This window comes from Heterocephalus glaber, unplaced genomic scaffold (genome assembly GCF_053883595.1).
Source record: "Heterocephalus glaber isolate CG9 unplaced genomic scaffold, H.glaber_assembly_v1.0 deba00000347, whole genome shotgun sequence".
Lineage (NCBI taxonomy): Eukaryota > Metazoa > Chordata > Mammalia > Rodentia > Bathyergidae > Heterocephalus > Heterocephalus glaber.
In genome coordinates this window covers 51,261,435-51,268,273 of record NW_028258143.1, presented here as the reverse complement: position 1 = coordinate 51,268,273, position 6,839 = coordinate 51,261,435, and positions in this window count along the sequence as shown.

Here is a 6,839-nt window from a genome sequence, read left to right as displayed (position 1 = left end):
AACAATAGTGAAGAGACAACCTACAGTGTGGGGAAAAAATTTTACCAGCTATTCAGGTAAAGGACTATTATCTAGAATATTTAAAGAACTAAAAAAAATCAGACTCCCCCAAATTTGAAGGCCCAGTGACAAAGTGGGCATCTGAAATACAAAGACTCTTCTCAGATCAAGAATTAGAGATGGCAAAAAATATATGAAAAAATGTTTTCAACATCACTGGTCATTCAAATTAAAACAACTCCAAAATTCCATCTCACTGCAGAAAGAATGGCTGCTATCAAGAAATCAACCAATAGCAAATGCTGGATTGGCTGAGGGAAAAAAAGGAACCCTTCTCCACTGTTGGTGGGAGTGTAGACTGGTGCAACCACTGTGGAAATCAGTGTAGAGATTTCTCAAAAAACTAAAACTAGAGGTTCCATTTGACCCAGCTATACCTCTTGTTGGTATCTTCCCAAAAGAATTAAAAGCATCATACCACTGTGATATATGCACACTCACGTTTATAGCAGCACAGTTTGTAAGAGCTAAGTCCTGGAAACACGCCAAATACCCATCAACTGACGAGTGGATAAAGAAGATGTGATTTTTTATACAATGGAGTACTACTCCCATAAAGAAGGATGAGCTTCAGACATTTATAGCTAAATGGATGGACCTTGAGACCATACTCTTAAGTGAAATAAATTGGACACACGTGTTTAAATGCCGCATTGTTTCTCTGGTGTGAGAAACTGAATGTGGAAATAAGGACTGAGATGTATAATGAATGTTGGAAAATGGGAAGAAAATGTTCAAATGGGAAGAGGAACAGAGAGGAGGGAGGGAAAAAGGAAAGGGACAAGAAAAAAGGTGAAAATAGAAGAAAAAAAATGGAAACAAAGCTTTTGTACATGGGGAGGGGAGAGGGCTTGAGGGGGGAAATGGGATTAAAAAAAAAAGAACATTAAAAAACCCTGTCATTTGTGGTAACATGGATTAACCTGAAGGACATTACGTCAAGTAAAATGAGCCAAGTAGAGAAAGATAAATACCAGATGATCTCAGTTGTATGTAAAATCTTTAAAAAGTTGAACTCACAAGTGAAAGAGTAGATTGATGGCTACCAGGGGATGGTAAGGGGACTGGGGTGATCCTGGTTAAAGGATACAAAATTTTAGTTAGATAGAGGAATAAATTCAAGAGCTCCATTGTACAACATGGTGACCATAGTTAACAATGTATTGTGTTCTTCAAAATTGCTAAGAGAGTAGATTTTAAGTATTCTCACCACTAAAAAGATACTACAGTGATGAATATATTTTGGTGCTGGGGATCGAACTCGGGACCTTGCGCTTTCAAGGTAGGCGCTGGAACCACTGAACTAAATCCCAGGCCCCAGTGATGAATATGTTAAAAAAACAAAAACCCAAAACCTTGTGTTTCCCAGAAAATGCCGATGTTATACTTCAGATCTCTAGATAAGCCACCCATGAGAGTGATTAGAGTCCCCCCACAGTGAATGAATGGAAGGGTATTTCTGCTTTGTTCATCTTGGGGATCTACAATACATCAGTTTCAACTATAAAACCTTGGATTTTCTCATTTAGATAACTACTAATATTGAAAGAAAAGTTGTGTGTGGTCATCTGGAAATGAGTGAGCTTGCTAAATATAAAGAACTAATTTTTTTTTCTTTCATGCAAGGTCCAAATGATCTGACTTGAATAATCATCACTGAAAGGAGATATTCACCCCCTGACCCTTTATTTGTGGAATAAAGAGAGACAGCAGCAGAGTCAGTCTGCTGGGATGGAACTGGGCCTTGCTGCTCACATGTAGGAGCTGATTAAACGTGCAGCATCTCCGCTCCAGCCCGAGCTGCTGAGCCTGAATCTGCGTTGATGAGCTCCCCAGTGATGCAGATGCACACCTGACTTGTAGAAGCCCTGGTTCAGTAGCTGTTCTGCTGTTTGGAACTTCCCTACCTGACAGGATGGGCAAGCAGATGCAGCTGTCCTGAGACACTTGGAAATGGGGAAGAAGTACAGGATGGGCAAGCAGATGCAGCTGTCCTGAGACACTTGGAAATGGGGAAGAAGTAGCCTAGGAGCACTTCCAAGGAGCCCAGCTTCCTTGGAACACACTGATTCATCCCACAGCCTGCCCAATCCTTGCAGGAGAAAGTAGCAAAGGCTTAGCGATTATTCCAAAAAATGAGCAGGGCTGTGTGCAAAAATAATGTACTAAAGGCACTCAAAGTATATTTTATAATACAATACAGTAATTGAAAACAGCCTAATGTTAAACAATAAGGAATTAAATAAATTATGGCACCTCCACTAGCTGCAAAGCAGCTATTAGAAACCATGTCACAGAAGTATTGGCACAGGAAAATGTGCACATTGTATTCTTGAGTGAACAAGCTGGCTATAAGACATGGCCAGATTCCATTTTCAATTTAAAAATACACACATATGCACAAGGAAAAAAACTGCAAGGATATGCTCCAATATATTAACATATTAATGGTGGTTACAGATTTTGAGTGATATTTTTGTTTTGATTGTACTTTTCACATTTTTTGCTCTAAGAATGTATTTCTTTTTTACAAGGAGAAAGAAATTATAACAAAGAAAAGTGATAGGGACATAGCCTTGGTTTCTGGCCATAAATAGGAGATAATTTTTTTTTGTATTAAATTCTTTTATTGGTACATTGTAGGTATACAATACAATTACATTTCTCATTGGGAATTGTACCTTTACATAATGCATCTTGGTTCTTATTTTTTCCCCATTCCTAGCCCTCCCTTCACGCCCTCCACCCTTCCCTATTTACAAAGACTTTATTTCCATTTTTTCCATTTCTCATCATTTTTCCTTTCCCTTCTTTCCTTTCCCCTGCCCCTCCCACTACCCCTACCCCTTTGGACCTTTTCTTCCTATTTTACATTATCGATTATTCATTCTAATCATTGGTACATTTTAGGTATACAATATAATGACATTCATCATTGGAAATTTGCACCTTTACATATTCTCTCTTCGTTCTTATTTTTTCACCCTCGCCCAGCCCTCCCTTCAACCACTCCAGTCCTCCCTATTTACAAAGATTTTGTTCCTATTTTTCCATTTTCTCATATTAATCCCATTCCCTTCTATCCTTTCCCCTAGCCCTCCCACTTCCTTCCCCTTTGCCCCTTTTCTTCCTATTTCACATGACCTATTATACATTTAGTCCTTATTTACACTTTCAGTTTCTCACACCAGAGAAGCTATTCGGTATTTACACATGTGTGTCCTATTTATTTCACTTAAGAGTATCGCCTCAATGTGCATCCACTTAGCTATAAATGTCTCTAATTTCTCATTTTTTATGGCTGAGTAGTACTCCATTTTATTAAAAAACCACATTTTCTTTATCCAGTCTCCAGTTGATGGGCATTTGGGCTCTTTCCAAGTTTTAGCTGTTACAAACTGTGCTGCTATGAACATGGGCACACATATATCACTGTGGTATGATTCTTTTAATTCTTTGGGGAAGATCCCCAGCAGTAGAATAGTGGGGTCAAATGGGACTTCCAGTCCTAGTTCTTTGAGGCATCACCATACTGACTTCCACAGTGGTTGCACCAGTCTACACTCCCACCAGCAGTGGAGCAGGGTTCCTCTTTCCCCACAGCCCCGCCAGCATTTGTTACTGGTTGATTTCATGATAGCAGCCATTCTTTCTGGAGTGAAGTGGAATCTCAGCGTTGTTTTCATTTCCATCTCTCGAATGACCAGTGATGTTGAACATTTTTTCATGTATTTATTTGCTATTTCTACTTCTTTGTCTGAGAAATGTCTGTTCATTTCAGATGCCCATTTTTGGATTGGGTCTTTAAATTTGGAAGGTCTGATCTTTTTAAGTTCTTTATAGAGTCGAGATAGTAGACCTTTGTCTGAGGAAGAGCAGGTGAAGATTTTTTCCCACATTGTGGGTTGTCTCTTCACACTGCTGGTGGTTTCTCTTGCTGTGCAGAAGCCTTTTAATAAGAAGAGATCCCATTTGTTGATTATTTGTGCTAGTTCATGGGCAACTGAGGTTTTGTTCATAAAATCTTTTCCTACACCGATGTCTTCAAGAGTTCTACCTAACCTCTGTTCCAACTGGTTCAGAGTTTCTATTTTAATACTTAGATCTTTAATCCATTTTGATTTTAGTTTAGTGCATGGTGAGAGATACAGGTCTAGTTTTAATCTTTGGCAAGTTGAAGCCCAATTTTTCCAGCACCATTTATTAAAGAGGCTATCTTTCCTCCAGTGAGGGTGTTTGGCTCCTTTGTCAAAGATGAGATGGCTGAGTGTGTCTGGCATTGTTTCTGCATCTTCTAATCTGTTCCATTGGTCCTCAAGTCTGTTTCTTTGCCAGTACCATGCTGTTTTTAATCACAGTAGCTTTGTAGTATAGTTGCAGGTTGGGGATTGTGATATCCCCTGCCATATCTCTGTTACCTAGAATTGCTTTTGCTATTCTGGGTCTCTTCTTGTTCCAAATGAATTTTTGGATTGTTTTCTCAAGGTCTATGAAGTATGCTCCTGGGATCTCAATTGGAATTGCATTAAATCTATATAGCAGTTTTGGAAGTATGGCCATTTTCACTATATTAATCCTTCCTACCCAGGAGCAGGGGATATCTGTCCATTTTCTGATATCATCTTCAATCTCTCTTTTCGGAGTGCCATAGTTTTCAGAGAAGAGGTCTTTGATTTCTTTCGTTAGGATGATTCCTAGGTATTTCAGTTTTTTGGATGCTATTGTGAAAGGAATTATTTGCCCTATTTCTCTCTCAGTGAGTCTGTCATTGGTGTAGAGGAAAGCTATTGATTTTTGTGTGTTGACCTTGTAACCAGCTATTTGACTGAATTAGGTTATTAAGTCTAGAAGACTTTTGGTGGAGTTCTTGGGGTCTTCTATAGAGAGTATCATGTCATCTGCAAATAATGACAATTTGACTTCTTCATTACCTATCTTTATTCCTTTTATTTCTTTCTCTTGTCTAATTGCCGTGGCTAATGTTTCCAGAACTATATTGAACAAGAGTGGTGATAGTGGACATCCTTGCCTTGTTCCTGATTGTAGTGTGAAGGATTTCAGTTTTTGACCATTTAGTATGATATTGGCTGTTGGTTTTTCATAGATGGCTTCTATCAGTTTGAGGTAGAGACCATCTATTCCAATTTTTTGTAGGGTTTTTATCATAAATGCAAGTTGGATTTTGTCAAGTGCTTTTTCTGCATCTATGGAGATAATCATATGGTTTTTGTCCTTGGCTCTATTGATATAGTGTATTACATTGATTGATTTGTGTATATTGAACCATCCCTGCATCCCTGGGATGAATCCCACCTGATCAGGGTGTATGATCTTCTTGATGATCTTCTGCATTCTGTTTGCCAGTATCTTATTAAGGATTTTTGCATCTATGTTCATTAGTGAGATTGGCCTATAGTTCTCTTTTTCGGTTGGGTCTTTCTCTGCTTTGGGGATCAAGGTGATGCTTGCTTCCAGGAATGAATTTGGGAGTATTGCTTCCCTTTCAATTTCATTGAAGAGGTTAAATAGTAGTGGCAGCAGTTCTTTTCTAAATGTCTTGTAGAATTCAGCAGTGAAGCCATCAGGGCCTGGGCTTTTCTTAGTTGATAAGTTTTTAATTACATTTTCAATTTCATTTGTTGATATTGGGTTGTTCAGAATTTTTAGGTCTTCTTCGTTCAACTTTGGTAATTCATATGTATCTAGGAATCTGTCCATTTCTTCTGTGTTGTCCATCTTATTGGCGTATAGGTTCTGGAAGTAGGTATTGATGATCCTCTGGATTTTTGCTGGGCCTGCTGTCATTTCACCCTTTTCATTCCTAATTGCATGGATTTGGGCCTTTTCTTTCCTTTTTCTGACAAGGTTGGCTGAAGGTTTGTCAATTTTGTTGATTCTTTCGAAGAACCAACTCTTGGCTTCATTGATTTTTGTATTGTTCTCTTAGTCTCCATTGGATTGATTTCTCCTCTGATCTTTATAATTTCCTCCTTTGTATGAGCTTTGGGGTTGTCCTGCTCTTCTTTTTCTAGAAGCTTGAGGTGCAGCATCAGGTTGTTTAATTGGGCTCATTCTGTTTTCCTAATATGCGTATTCACTGCTATGAATTTCCCTCATAAGACTGCTTTCATTGTGTCCCATAGATTCCGATATGTTGTATTGTCATTGTCATTTAATTGAAGGAACTGTCTGATTTCTTCTTTAATTTCCTCTGTGACCCATTGGTTATTCAGAAGTGTGTTGTTCAATTTCCACGTGTTTATGAAATTTTTTAAGTTTCTTTTGCTATGGATCTCCAATTTCATTGCACTATGGTCTGATAATATACAGGGGATAACTTCAATTCCTTTGCACTTACTTAAACATGTTCTGTGTGTGAGTATGTGGTCTATTTTGGAGAATGACCCATGTGCAGCTGAGAAGAATGTGTATTCTGATTTTGTGGGGTGGAAGACTCTGTACACATCTGTTAAGTTCATTTGTTCAAGAGTTTGATTGAGTTCTAGTATTTCATTACTTATTTTTAGTCTAGTTGATCTATCTATTTGTGATAGTGGGGTGTTGAGGTCCCCCACTACAATTGTATTAGTGCATATATGACTTTTCATGTCCTTTAGTATTTGTTTTATATAGTTGGGTGCACTAGTGTTTGGTGCATAGATATTTATGATTGCCATCTCTTTGTCTTGGATTCTTCCCTCTACAAGGATGTAGTGTCCTTCTTTGTCTCTCTTAATCAGTGTTGGTTTGAAATCTACTTGATCTGCAAAGAGGATAGC